The following is a 14,674-nucleotide window of genomic DNA, read 5'->3' as shown; positions in this document are numbered from 1 at the left end:
TGTAGCCATGTATGGAAGTGAAACATGGACGATAACTAGTTTGGACAAGAAGAGAATAGAAGCTTTCGAAATGTGGTGCTACAGAAGAATGCTGAAGATAAGATGGATAGATCACGTAACTAATGAGGAGGTATTGAGTAGGATTGGGGAGAAGAGAAGTTTGTGGCACAACTTGACTAGAAGAAGGAATCGGTTGGTAGGACATGTTTAGAGGCATCAGGGGATCACAAATTTAGCATTGGAGGGCAGCGTGGAGGGTGAAAATCGTAGAGGGAGACCAAGAGATGAATACACTAAGCAGATTCAGAAGGATGTAGGTTGCAGTAGGTACTGGGAGATCAAGAAGCTTGCACAGGATAGAGTAGCACGGTGAGCTGCATCAAACTAGTTTCAGGAGTGAAGATAACAACAACAACAACAACAATCGCCAAATTTACCCAGCGGTTTCGCGAAAGGGTACCTTCACCATCAGCTGGTGGTGCTCCAAGGAGAAGCCATGCACACGAATTGGACGAGACCGTACAGCATCAGATTAAGGAGAACCCCTCGGCGAGTACACGAGCACTTGATTTGGCTATGAATGATTGGGTCACACCCAATCAGTTACTTCTGAACGGTTTTGCCACTGTAACGGTATATTTCCAGATGTGGGGATTGGGTTGTTTGGGAACGGAGACCAGGCAGCGAGGTCATCGGTCTCATCGGATTAGGGAAGGACGGGGAAGGAAGTCGGCCGTGCCCTTTTTAAGGAAACATCCCAGCATTTGCCTGGAGCGATTTAGGGCGATTTAGGGAAATCACGGAAAACCGGATGCTGGATTGGACCGTCGTCCTCCCGAAGGCGAGTCCAGTGTCTAACCACTGCACCACCTCGCTCGGTTCCAGATGTGGGTTCTAGTTCAAATTGTGATCTACTCACTCCGCTGTACAATTGCTAGAAGTTTGTAAGGGGAATTCCCAAACACCCTGTATATATCAGAAACACGAATTACCTCAATTAATCATTGCTTTGTTGTTTGATAAAATATATGCAAAAACTAAAAATATTTTATGTTTCATCAATTTAGTAATGAAATCTCTCAAAGAACTCATTTTTCGTTGTAAAATTTAATTAGGTACTAATTTTTATGGGAAACAGTGAGGGTATAGTAAAACTAGCTAATATGTCACTACCCTAAGGGTGATAGTCACAGGAAAGGGGGAAGTGCTGTCCTAGCCAAATCCAACAACAAGTTATCAAGTCTGCAAATCGAATACTAGGTAAAACGGTTCTACCCAGACGATACGAATGTTTGTGTTGAAAATATTACCTCACATATCGATAACGCCATCTGCAGAGTGATTCACAGAAAACATACTAATAAACAGCAATGCAGTGAACTTACGACTGAAAGTTGACTGAAAAATGCACTAACCCGAAGGGCACACCGATAAATTTGTTACTGACATTAATTTCAACATTACTCCAGTCGCTGGCTGTCGTTCATTGCGTTCCTTCCGCGCTTTCCACTCTTTTTTCTTTCCTCTGTTCATTTTCTGGCGGTGTCGCACATTTTCGCAGGGTTTTGTCCCCCCGGCCAGCAGAGCCAGGCACCGCCGTGCCGACTAAACGCTAAATTGATTGCGGCCGTCCCGTGTTTACTGCCGCTCCGCCGTCAAAGCGCTTACGTACACTACTTCGTACTTTCTTTTTTTTCCCGCTGCTTGTGCCGCCATGTCGAAACAAGTGACTGCTGTTATCCGCTCTGCTCGAAGAGAAACAAGGCTAAAAATATTGCTTTCGTTGCGGAATTCTTTAGCTGTATTAATAGGAAATTTAAGCAACTCACCTCTTCTCGTGTTTTCCGCCTATTAATACAATTTTCTCTTTCACTTGCGCGGCTATATTTCATAAATATCTGAGTCGCTAATACCACGTTTTCCGGAATGGTTTAACTAGAGTAACATCGTTAACGATCCTTCTCCGTAAGTAGGAAGTCGGAGGACAACTGTAACCACACTTATTGGCGTGTTAACTACAAAGCCTACATCTACATCCACACGACTAATCTGCAATTCACACCCGATTGCCTAGGAGAGGATTCATCGAATCACTTTTATACTGTTCCAGTCTCGAACAACACGCAGGAAAAACCACAACTTCATTTTTCCGCACGAGCTCTGTTTTATCCTTTCTTACGATGGCCATTTCTCCATATGTAGATGGGAAAAAACTAGATATTTTCTCATTCTGAGGAGACTGTTGGTCATTGACTTTTTGTGAAAAGATTTTGCCACAGTGAAAAACGCCTTTGTTTTAACGACAGCCATGTCAACTGGCGTATGATGCCCGTGACATTTTTCACCCCTGCTTCGTGATAGTCGAAAACGAACTGCCCTTCTTTGAACGTGTTCCATGTACTCCTTCAATCCTGTGCCGTAAAAATCACGCACCGCACAGTAATATTCAAGCAGAGGACGGGCAAGAATAGTGTAACCAATCTTTTTAGTAAATCTGCTACATCTTCTAAGTGCTTAGATAATAAAATGCAGTCTTTGGTTCCACCTCTCCACGACATTACGTATCAGATGGTTCCAATTTAATTTGTTCATAATTGTAATTCCTAGGCATCTAACTGAATCTCAGCCTTTATATTTTTGTGATTTATTGTCTAACCGAAGTTAAACGGGTGCCTATTACTACTCATGTGCAGGACATCAAACTTTTCATTACTGAAGATCAAATGCCACGTTTCGCGCCTTACAGATATCTAGTCAAAATCATCTTGCAGTTGGTTTTAATCTTATGATGGCTTTACTAGACTGTGGCAACTTTATCTGCAAAACAATTTACAAAATCTGTTTAGATTTTCTCCAAATCATTGTTCGATATTAAGCGTAGAAGAGGGCCTATAACACTTCGTTGGGAAACACCAGACGACTTTCGGTCTTTACTATGAACTGTGATCTTTGTGAGAAGAAATAACGAATCCAGCCGCACAACGGAGATGATACTGCCTAGATTAGAAGCAGTTTGTGGGCAACGGAATCAAAACATTTCTGAAAAGAAAATCGAAATGAGCGTATGGCATCGTTGGCCGGGAGGCCCCATCCGGGAAAGTTCGGCCACCAAGTGCCAGTCTTATTTCAGTGTACGAAAATTGGGCGATTTGCGTCTCGGCGATGAGGATGAAATGATGATGAGGACAACACAACACCCAGTCCCGAGCGGAGAACATCCCCGACCGGAAATCGAACGCTGGTTAGCTTGCATGGGAGGCGAGCACGTTACCACATTTTTAAAATTTATTTTGTTCGCTGTTGTTGGTTGTTTTTGGTCGTATAGGACGTCACATGACATCCGTTGAAGTTCGTTGTTGATCCCTTCACGCAGTTTTTTTATTACAAAGGGCAACCAGCTCTCTGACAGAACTCTCTGAGCTACCGTGCCGGCAAGCAGCTAAGCAGGCAGACACCTTTCTGGAAATGTAGAACTACGAAATCTGTTTCCAACTACGAAATCTGTTTCCCATACCCTTTCGATATCATTCATTATTTCGTGATAAAATAGATATTGCTGTGTTGCACACGGGCGATATTTTCTGAGTGCGTACTGACTTTATGCCAACAGATGGTTTTGTTCGAGGTAATTCATAATGTTAGAAGACAGTATACGCTTCAAAATCCTACTGAACATACACTTCAGTGATACGGTTCAGTAATTAAGTGGATTACTCCTATTTTCTTTTCTTGAATATTGGTCTGAACTGTGCAAATTGGCAGTCTTTTCTACTGATCTTCCGTCAAACGAGGGTTTATATACAGGGTGGTCCATTATTCGTGACCGGGCCAAATATCTCACGAAATAAGCGTCAAAAAAAAGTACAGAGAACGAAACTGGGCTAGCTTGAAGGGGGGAAACCAGATGGCGCTGTGGTTGGCCCACTGGATGGCTCTTCCATAGGTGAAACAGATATCAGCTGGTTTTTTTAAAAATAGGAACCCCAATTTTTTATTACATATTCGTGTAGTACTTAAAAAGATATGAATGTTTTAGTTGGACCACTTTTTTCGTTTTGTGATAGATGGCGCTTTAATAGCCACAAATATATAGCTCGAAATTTTTGGACAAACAGTTGATAACCGGTAGGTTTTTAAAATTGAAATACAGAACCTAGGTTGTTTTGAATATTTTATTTCGGTTGTTCGAATGTGACATATGTACCTTTGTGAACTTATCATTTCTGAGAACGCATACTGTTACAATGTGATAACCTGTAAACACCACATTAATGCAGTAAATGCTAAAAATGATGTCCGTCAACCTCAATGCATTTGCCAATACGTGTAACCACTCAATAGCGAGTAGTTCGCCTTCCGTAATGTTCGCACATCCATTGACAATGCGCTGACGTATCTTGTCAGACGTTGTCGGTGGATCACGATAGCAAATATCCTTCAACTTTCCCCACAGAAAGAAACCCGGGGACGTCAGATCCGGTGAACGTGCGGACCGTGGTATGGTTCTTCGAAGACCAATCCACCTGCCATGAAATACGCTATTCAATACCGCTTCAACCGCACGCGAACTGTGTGCAGGACATCCGTCAAATTCGAAGTAGATCGCCATTTTGTCATGCAGTGAAACATCTTGTAGTAACATCGGTACAATGGGGGCCAATTATCCTTCCTCTCGCAATGCTGCACCATACATTAACCCGCCAAGGTCGCTCATGTTCAACTTGTCCCAGCCATCGTGGATTTTTCGTTGCCCAATAGTGCATATTATGCCGGTTTACGTTACCGCTGTTTGTGAATGACGGTTCGTCGATAAATAGAACGCGTGCAAAATATGTCATCGTCCTGTAATTTCTCTTGTGCCCAGTGGTAGAACTGTATACGACGTTCAAAGTCGTCGCCTTGCAATTCCCAGTACATAGAAATATGGTACGGGTGCAATCGATGTTGATGCAGCATTCTCAACACCGACGTTTTTGAGATTCCCGATTCTGGCGCAATTGGTCTGCTACTGATATGCGGATTAGCCGCGACAGCAGCTTAAACACCCACTTGGCCATCATCATTTGTTGTGGCTGACATGTCACATGTAGCTGAACACTTCCTTTCTCCTTTAATAACGTAACTATCCGGCATACGATCCGGACACTTGGATAATGTCGTCTAGGATATCGAGCAGTATACATATCACACGTCCATTGGGCATTTTAATCACAATAGCATCCATAACAAAATATCGACATTTTTCGCAATTGGTAAACGGTCCATTTTAACACAGGTAATGTACCACGAAGCAAATACCGTCCGCACTGGTGGAATGTTACGTGAAAGCACGTACTTATACGTTTGTGACTATTGCAGCGCCATCTATCACAAACCGGAAAAAGTGGTCCAACTAAAACATTCATGTATCTTTACGTACTACAAGAATATGTAATAAAAATGGGGGTTCCTATTTAAAGAAACCCAATTGATCTCCGTTTGACCTATGGCAGCGCCATCCAGCGGACTAACCGTAGCGCCATCTGGTTTCCCCGTTGAAGCTAGGCGAGTTTCGTTCTTTGTAGTTATTTTGTTTGACTCTTATTTCGTGATAAATTCGGCCCAGTCACTATCAATGGACCACCCTGAATAATCGGTAACTCTAGAGCAATTATATTCGTACCAGCAGTCCCCTCGTTGGTATACAATCTGGACTCGCATTTATTAAGTAATTTGTGCTGCTTCACTACACTGCTTCTACGTTGCCCGTGTTGGCACCAGTTCCTGATTAGAATTGTGGAATATTTACTTCGTCTACTATGGTGAAGCAATTTCGGAAAACCGTATTTAGTGACACCGCTTTAGTGGCACTGTCATCGGCAACATTAGCAAAGCTGGGGTCAGTAAACAGACTGACTGTGTCATGCCGCTGAAGTACTTTACACACAACCGGAATCTCTATAGAATTTCTGCCAGATTTCGAGAGAGAGTTTTGTTGAGGAACCTACACTACGTGATGAAAAGTATCCTGACACCCCCAAAACATTCGTTTTTCATGTTAGACGCATTGTGCTTCCACCTACTGCCACGTACGCCATACCAGCGACAGCGACCTCAGCAGTCATTAGACATCGTGAGACAGCAGAATGGTTCACTGCGCCGAACTCACGGACTTCGAACATCGTCAGCTGATTGGATGTCACTTGTGTCATACGTCTGTGCGCGAATTAGACATCGTGAGAGAGCAGAATGCTTCACTGCGCGGAACTCATGGACTTCGAACGTGATCAGCTGATTGGGTGTCACTTGTGTGATACGTCTGTGCGCGAGATTTCCACACTCCTAAACATCCCTAGGTTAACAGTTCCCGATGTGATAGTAAAGTGGAAACGTGAAGGGACACGTACATCACAAAAGCGTACAGACCGACCTAGTCTGTTGACTGACAGAGACCGCCGACAGTTGAACAGGGTTGTAACGTGTAATAGGCAGACATCTATGCAGACCATCACACAGGAATTCCAAACTGCATCAGGATCCACTGCAAGTACTATGACAGGCAGGAGGTGAGAAAACTTGGATTTCATGGTCGAGCGGCTGCTCATAAGCAAAACATCACTCTGGAAAATGCCCAACGACGCCTCGCTTGGTGTAAGGAGAGTAAACATTGGACGATTGGTGGAAAAACGTTGTGTGGAGCTGAGGAATCACGGTACACAGTGTGGCGATCCGATGGCAGGGTCTGGGTATGGCGAATATCCGGTGAACGCCATCTGACAGCGTGTGTAGCCCAGCAGTAAAATTTGGAGGAGTGGTATTATGGTGTGGTCCTGTTTTTCAAGGAGGGGCTTACACTCCTTGTTGTTTTGCATGGAACTATCAGAGAACAGGCCTAAATTTATGCTTTAAGTACCTTCTTGCTTCCCACCGTTGAAGAGCAATTCGGTGATAACGACTGCACCTTTCAAGGCAATCGAGCACCTGTTCATAATGCATGGATTCTGGCAGAGTGGTTACACGACAATAACATCACTGTAATGGACTGACCGGCACAGAGATCTGTCCTGAATCAGATGGAATACCTTTGGGATGTTTTGGAATGCCGACTTCGTGCCAAGCCTTGCCGACGGACATCGATACCTCTCCTCAGTGCAGCACTCCGTGTAGAATGGGTTGCTACTCCCCAAGAAACCTTGCAACACATGATTTAACGTATGCCTGCGAGAGTGGAAGCTGTAATCGAGGCTAAGGGTGGGCCAATACCACATTGAATTCCAGCTTTACCATTGACTTTTAAGTCATTTTCAACCAGGTGTCCGGATACTTTTGATCACATAATATATTATAGCATTGCATTGAAATCCGAGCTTAACTTTCGAGCTTCTGTGAAACTTCTATTATAGATTGTCATGAATAAAGAGAAGCAAAAGAAGCGACAGAACGGACAGCTGGATCTAGCGCAGGACATTATAGAGAGCATAGATTAGGAACACTGGAACAGAGAAAGAACACGAAGTATTGTCGGATCATTAACTGTTAATTCCATTTATCGTTTTGAACATGTCCAACGAATACCCGACGACGAAAGTCAGCTACTACTGATGAAACACCCTGATAATACAGCAGGACATGACAGGTGGTTTAAATTGTGGAAAAGGCCCAAAATAAAGGCTGGCAGTTACACTCTGACATACAACTTTATTATTTGATCCCAAAAAATTTTCCTTTTCTAAAAAACACACACAGCTCTAATCCTTGGGACTTAATTACCGTCTGAAAGCCACTTTAATTTAAAAACGGCTGAAGACCAATAACTTTTAACGCAAGCATAATCATAAATTTAACAGGCGGGCCTTACCTTAAAACTGTTCTTAGGTTGAAATAAATAAGTTAAATTCAAATCGGCTGAAGACCTATCACTTAAAACTCGATAAAATTAATTTTTTGAAATACTAATGGCCTTACGTGAAACTTCTTTAATTTAGGCTGACCGCCAAAAGAGCAAAATAACTCAAACTTCAAATCGGCTAAAGGCCTAAGACTTAAAATTCAACGAAATTAAAAGTTTCAAAAAGCCAAAGGGCTTGCATGAAACAGTACTTTAAACTAGGATGAGGGCCTTAAGAGCAAAACAACTCTATTTTGTAAAAAAATCGGTTAGAAGCCACACAAGTACGAACAACAAGAACAAATTAAACAAATTGGGGCAGTACACCCAAGGGCGCCCAGATGTTCGAGGGTCGATGAGACAGGCAGTCGGACCAACCATTCACGATGGGACGACAATCAAACCGATCGATAATCAACGGACCAAGCGACAGCATAACTAATTCAAACGACACAATGTGACCAGTTGGGGCTGGCTGGTACATTAAGTAAAGACTCAACCTTCATGTTTATATATTCCACATGTCTTTGAATCACTTCTAATCTAATTTACTGTTTCGTAAGAAACTGTAATTTCATGCTTGCTCTCATTTTTCGTAATTCTCTTAATGATGGCCACATGTTACTTGTATGTTTATAAATGTGGTCTTGAATAAATTATTGATCTGTTATTTGTTGTGTTTAAGGAGTGACATTATAGATCTCTTGACCTTCCATGCTTGTCCCTAAGTCACAACTGTTAGTCCACAGTGTGGTTAAAATCGGTTGGCAGGGGGGGAAGACATGTCTTCCTTTCAAATGGCACTCCTTAATTGGTCACTTGTTGTTTACTAAGATTTTATGATTATTGTCATTTCATTGCATTTTCTGTTGTTCTCAGGTAACCGCTGTGTAGGACCACTAATACAGAATTATACTAATAATAGTAGTTTACTCATATCTTGTGCTGTCAAGCTGTTCTGAAATTAGTAATTAAGCAATTTTTGGGCTAATTGCAGGAGTTACCCACAACTCAGAGTAGGAATTTGCATGACATACTTGAGTATGTGGCGTATCTAATCTCAATTTTACTGTCATTGATGCACGTTACGGAATACAAAGACTACACACGCACGATAATTAACCTCCACTACGTTGTACTACGCATTAATTCTAGTGTTCGAGGGAAAATATAGCTATCGGTTACTTATGTAATTAGGTTACAGTCGTATGAAATTGCGACAATAGTAACGATCTTTTAAAAATCACAACTGGAACCTTTTGGTTTTAGTCGTCAGAAGATTTCATTTTACCCGAAGTTTGGGAACCACTGCATTAGAAAGTACGTCATTATATACAGCTGTATTATCAGCTTAATCACTGAGGTTACTGCTAACGCTGTCAGCCAAAACAGTAATGTGGAATGTGAACATGGTCCTAACAACCTTCGTGGGGTACGCCCCTAATTAGTTTTGCCTCTGTCATTGACATTCGATGCAATATTGGATGCTGCCTCTCCAGACCAAGACTTTCTCAATCCAGTAACAATTTTCGTTTGATTGCGCATGTAATCACACTTTCGTCAATATGCTTCGGTGAGACTGTGTGTCAAAAGCTTCACCGAAGTGAGAACCTACTACATTCACTGCATCTATGGCTTCCAGTACCTCATACGGGAATAGCGCGAGTTGACTTAGTCATCCATGCTGCCTGGAATGGAGGAGATCATTCTGTTGTCGGTGCTTATACTTGCGCTCGGAATAGAATTCAAGATTGTATGGATATCATTGATACTGGACAGTAGTCTTGTGGCCACTTCGCTACACTTCTTGTTCAGTTATGTCACCCGTGCTACATTCTGATCATTTCCCACGAAAGACTACTAGGGGCATTGAAGAAGGAATGCAACACTTTTGTTCTGAAAGCCGGTTGTTTTTATTCATGATACTAATACACCACATTATCCCCATTCCATATCTTAAATTTCAACATAGTCTCCGTTCAATGCCACCTTACCGGAATGGCCTGTACTCCCGTATGGTCGACGTCGGAGCCAGTGTCTTGCTGCATCAATAATCTCCCAATTACCCACATAGTGCTTTCCACAGAGTGCAACCGTCATTGGGCCAAACAGATGGAAGTCGGGTGGTCTGGGCTGTAGGGTGGATGAGGAAGAACAGTCCAATGAAGTTTCGTGACCGCCTCTCGTGTGCACTGACGTGTTAGGTCTTCTTTTGCATGGAGAAGGGAAGTCCGCATTTTTGTAGCGACAAAAATGTTGAAGTTGGTTCTTTTGTTTCCTGAGGATAGCACGATCCACTTCACAGTTGAGCCGCGCGAGATTAGCCGAGCGGTCTAAGGGGCTGCTGCGGTCACAGAGTGTGCTGCTGGTCCTGGCGGAGGTTCGAGACCTCCCTCGGGCATGGGTGTGTGTGTTTGACCTTAGGGACTGATGACCTTGGCAGTTAAATCCCATAGGACAAAAATATAAAAAAAAACTTCAGAGTTGATCGTTACACCATGAATGAGGACATCAAACAGAGTAACCATTCCAGAGTCCCAGAAGATCGTCGCCACGAATTTTCTGGCTGAGGATGCGGCTTTCAACTTTTCCTTCAGAGGAGCGTTGGTGTGGTGCCACTTCATTAACTGATGTTTTGTTCCAGGTTCGAAGTGATGAACCCTTGTTTCATGGCGTGTAATGATGTTCGGCAAAATATTGCCACGAGGAGCCTCGAAAGCGGAAGAATCTCCTCACAGATGGTCCTTCGTCGTTCTTTATGGTCTTCTGCAGCTGGCATACAACTTTGAGTACTCCCACAGGTAGCATAGTGTATCAGCACTACCAACCGAGATGTCCAGGTGTTTGAGTGTGGTCCGTCAATCATCTGAAATGAGAGTACTGCACGTTCCAACATTGCAGAAATCCAGGCTGTGTACGGCCGGCCGGCACGCAGAAGATCGAGCAGGTGTGTGCGACCTTGTTGCGATGATACGAGACATCTCGCACAACGATTCATCATGCTTTTGTTCACTGTCAAGACTTTGTGGACATTCTGCAAGTTCCTATGAATATTTGCGATGCTTTTGTTTTCCGCCAAAAAGGAACTTACTTAAAGCTGTCTGCTTGGAAAGGATCTCTGTTATGGACGCCATTTTGAAGGCTACACATAGCCCCGCCACCTATCGGACTTTGATGAAACTGTAGGTGTTGAAGTGCGAATACTTCACGATGTCCCCAAGGAATTCTGTATTTTTTTTTTCAACGAAATTGGCTGAAGATAAAAGTGCTCTGCATTACTCATAGAACACCCCTTGTAGATTGCACGTTCGCCTCTCAACCTAACAATTTTAATTTGTTGGGAGCTTTGAAAACAGTTCACACGCCACTGCAGATAGAAATAAATATTGTGGTTTTCTGTAATATTTTAAGGAGTGTTTTTCGTTTTTCTTTTTCCTTTTTACAATTGGTTCTGCCACTATATCTAGTAGGACTGATTATAATATTCTCATCATCTGAAAAGAGAAATGACTGTTTCGTTTCCTTATTAACGAGAAAAAAAGCAATCTCAGTTTTTAACAACCTGCCGGAAAGAAGATATTTATGGTTGATGGAGCACGATATCCGATTGATCAGCCACGGAACTAGAAATCGGCAGTGACCTAGGCGAAGTTTATACATCTCATCTACTTCGCCTCGTTTTATAACTTGGCGAAAGTTGTTTTACGACACGAAATTTCCAAATACTCGTGCATAATTCAGTCAATGATAGATCCCGTGCGGCTATCTTTCTACCGGCGCACGCAGGGTGACAGCAATGTTTTGCGGGGCTCTTTGGAGTGGCGACTAATCGTCCCTCATTGGCTAAAGTTTGAAAGGGCCGGTGATTGCTTTAGGCACAAGTGACAGAATATCGTTTGAGGAACGCACTGTTATTACGATATCTACATTAACTCCTTTCACACACAGTAAATTCACTCATTCATTGATAGGTCCGGTGAACCGGAACTCGATGAATTGCTAATGGATTTGAGCTGCGATCCATGTGAGTGAGAATATGCACCGACTATTTCACATCCCCTGTTGACTAATCCTTACTTAACTTCCCTCAGCTGAAAGGAAGTGTGTAATTATTTTAGTAACTTTCTGTCGAGCATTCACTTAATTTTCCAGAAAATGTTGGTGGAAAGTTATCCATCTTGGTGGAACTGAAGCCACGTTTATGAAATGTTGCTACTATTATTTTTTTGTGCATTGCACTACTGCGTCATGAATTATGTGCGCTGTTACTTCTAAATATCTTCATTGCTGGTGAACATTCACCTTCATTATGTGGATGAGCTGTACAATTATTTACCGGGTTCACTTCATATGTCAATCTTGTTTCTAAAGTTATACCTGCTAAATGTGCCCTCGTGCAGGTGTGAGGTACTTCCCCGAGTTTTATTTCCACCTTCCTCCCTTATCTCGTATCTCAGGCTCCTATAAACCTGCAACACACTGTACTATATACATGGCCTGATTTGAGCTCGACATGTCTTGCATCAGAAGTTTCAGTATCACAAGGTAAGATGCATCAAGCGACATTGTGCAGCGCAAATGTGTGTGAAATCTTATGGGAATAACCCTAAGCTTACACACTACTTAATCTAAATTATCCTAAGGACAAACACACACACACACACACACACACACACACACACACACACACACACACACACATGCCCGAGGGAGGAATCGAACCTCCAACGGGACCAGCCGCACAGTCCATGGCTGCAGCGCCTGAGACCGCTCGGCTAATCCCGAGCGTTTGCTGCAGCACATTTCCTCTCATTATATGTTGAATCAATAGGCTTATATCTTTTACTACGTGGAGTATCCGTTTTTGTTTGATTTTCAGTACACTCAAACAGGTTTCCATGGTTTACAGATTGCGCCACATATGCTTTGGACTGCTGATTCCCATAAGGGACCACTAACGTTGTCGACTGGATGTTGTCTACTTTCAGGACCTACCCACTGATGTAACTTGTAGATAGTAGGCTGAAAGTCGCTTGAGCTATCATCAGGTGAGTTAGTCGGATAACAAACATATTTCACATTAGGTTGGTGCATAAGTTCGTAGCGTTTTTGTTTCTCATGTTGTTATTCTGGTTACTATTGGTTTGTTTATCGATTGTCATTTTTATATGCAGTTCACTGTTGCTATTTCAGTTTACATATTGTCATTTTGTCATTTGGAGATACCGCGTGGAGCTTGGACGCTAGAAAGTTGAGTGCTAAGTGGAGAAATCGGAACAATTGCGACATATTCTTAGGTTTGAGTTCGGTAGAGGGGTGAAAGCAGCAGATGTAACCAGAAACGTTATCACCGTATATGGGGATAATGGCAATCGACAAAGCACGGCAAGAAAATGGTTTTCTCGTTTTAAGGAGAACCATTTTGACAGTCACGCTCTACGTTGATGAATGCGTTCTGGGCTTGATGAAGAGCATTATTCCAAAATTATCCACGTCAGCGCACTCGACAACTGGCAGATGTGATGAACTGTGATCATTCCACTGTCGTGCGACATTTACATGCTGTGGGGAAGGGTCAAAAATCTGGTGTCTGGGTATCTCATGCTCTAAGCCGAAATAAAAAGAATTGTCCATTTGCCATATGTGCATCTCTTCTTGCTCCTCATCAATTGGTACGTGAATAACACCGACCATTCCAATCCTGTATCGTTACTGGTGACGAGAGATGGTGTCTTTATGATAACTTACGGAAAAGAAAGGAATCGCTGATTCCAAAGAAAGCAGCTGTTCCCCGTACAAAGACGAGCGCGCATTCACAAAAGATAATATTAACGCCTCTGATGGATCAGCGACAGTGTGGTGTACTACTAATTGCTCCCCCGAGGTCTAACCATCACTACTCAAATTTATGAAATTAACACCTGGGGCCGGCCGGGGTGGCCGAGCGGTTCTATGCGCTGCAGCCTGGAACCACGCGACCGCTACGGTCGCAGGTTCGAATCCTGCCTCGGGCGTGACTGTGTGTGATGTCCTTAGGTTACTTAGGTTTAAGTAGTTCTACGTTCTAGGGTACTAATGACCGTAGCAGTTAAGTCCCATAGTGCTGAGAGCCATTTGAATCATTTTGAACACCTGGGACGGCTTCCTGACGCAACGCAAGACCAGCGACAAGGAAGTGATGCTGCTCTACTATAACGCCTTCCCTCATTCTGCTAGACTCACGAGAGACTCTATACAGTTGTTGGGTTGGGAAGTCATTCCGTACCATTTTATTCACCTGATATTACGACTGCGGATTTTCACATTCCCCACCCGCTATCTAACTGGAAGGAACTTCCTTTCCGGATGAAAATGAGCTCCGAACATGGCTGGGCAAGTTCAAAAAATTGTTCAAATAGCTCTGAGCACCATGGGACTTAACGTCTGAGGTCATCGGTCCCCTGGAACTTAGAACTACTTAAACCTAACTAACCTAAGGACATCACACACACCCATGCCCGAGGCAGGATTCGAACCTGCGACCGTAGCGGTCGCGCAATTCCAGACTGAAACGCCTAGAACCGCTCGGCCACTCGGGCTGGCGGGGAAGTTTTTCGCCTCAAAGCCACAAGATTTCTACAATGGTGGAATCGGAAAGTTACCCCAGCCATGCCAGACTGTTGAAAATAGTGGAGAATTTATTATCAGTGAATAAAGTCTGTGTTATTTTTTTCTGTTGTGTTCATAGCTACCACGATCGCCATTTCGTATATTGAATGGAGGATGATTCACTGCACATATGAGGAACAATTGCGCACCTAAGAATGT

General features: G+C 43.1%; 1 non-coding gene across 1 annotated transcript; it reads right to left on the bottom strand.

Annotated features, from left to right (window-relative positions):
- Positions 1-14,361: 14,361 nt before the first annotated feature.
- On the bottom strand, positions 14,362-14,445 carry Trnas-gga (transfer RNA serine (anticodon GGA)). Its single transcript is given in 2 exon segments — positions 14,362-14,396; positions 14,406-14,445. It is a non-coding gene; the product is annotated as a tRNA-Ser (tRNA).
- Between the last annotated feature and the right edge of the window lie 229 nt (positions 14,446-14,674).

Source organism: Schistocerca gregaria, chromosome 5, assembly GCF_023897955.1.
Source record: "Schistocerca gregaria isolate iqSchGreg1 chromosome 5, iqSchGreg1.2, whole genome shotgun sequence".
NCBI classification, from domain to species: domain Eukaryota; kingdom Metazoa; phylum Arthropoda; class Insecta; order Orthoptera; family Acrididae; genus Schistocerca; species Schistocerca gregaria.
The sequence above is the reverse complement of the archived record's forward strand: the minus strand, read 5'-3'. Positions and strand labels throughout refer to the sequence as shown.